Source organism: Carlito syrichta, unplaced genomic scaffold (assembly GCF_000164805.1).
Source record: "Carlito syrichta isolate Samal-C Ts95f unplaced genomic scaffold, Tarsius_syrichta-2.0.1 Scaffold308684, whole genome shotgun sequence".
Taxonomy (NCBI): domain Eukaryota; kingdom Metazoa; phylum Chordata; class Mammalia; order Primates; family Tarsiidae; genus Carlito; species Carlito syrichta.
Window position 1 is genome coordinate 140,342 of NW_007252780.1, and position 1,067 is coordinate 141,408.

Here is a 1,067-nt window from a genome sequence, read left to right on the forward strand (position 1 = left end):
ATGTACCCAATGATTTTAAAATTTAAAAACTTGATATACCTGATTTTATAAGTTATTATAAAACTGCAGTACTTATGACAATATAGCATTGACACAAAGACAAATAGTTTGAAACAGAAGAATCCAGATATAGATTTCCTCACAGAGTCATTTGATTAATGAGAAGGGTGTCACCATAGTTCAATGAGGAAAAGATTTCTGTTCAACAAATAGAATCAGTTAGAGAGAGATATATATATATATATATATATAGTGACCTCATTGAAATTCAATGATTGTAGACTTAAATGTGAAATGCAAACCAATATAAGTTTTAAAGCAAAACAAGAGAATACTTTAATGATTGTGGGGTAGGCAAAGATTTCTTAAATAGTTTATAACACTAAACATTAAAAAATTGATAGATCAACTGAACTTTATTAAAATCAATAATTTTGTTTATTTAAAAAAAATTGAAAGAGTGATACAGTAAACTATATACCAGAATAAGATATTTTCAAATATCCAGCTATAGGCTTATGAACAGACTTTATAAAGGGATTCTACAACTCAATAAGGAAAAGGCAGGGAAAGTAATAGATCAAGGGGAAACATTTTGAATGGATACTTCACAAAAGGAGCACAAAATACACATATGAAAACTATGCAATTTCACTAATTATCAGGGGAAATGTAAATAAAAACCACAATGAGATACCTTTCCACAACCAAGATGTTGGCAAAAATAAAATAGCAGACATTACCAAAGTTGGTGTGGTACAAAGTTTCTCAATATCAGAACTCCTGAAATTTGGGTCATGTGATTATTAATTGTGGGTGGGTCTCCTGTGCATTACAGGATGTTTAGCAGTACCTCTGACTTCTACTCACTAGATGTCAGTAGCACTTCCCATCCCAGTAATAACAACCAAAAATGTCTTTACATATTGCCAAATTTTCCTGGAAGTGGCACGACTCTCCCCAACTACCACTGAGAATCATATGCACTGATAGTGGAGGTGAAAATTGGTATATATAACTTAGTATTATCCAACAAACCTAAATACATGAATACTCTGTGATCTAGA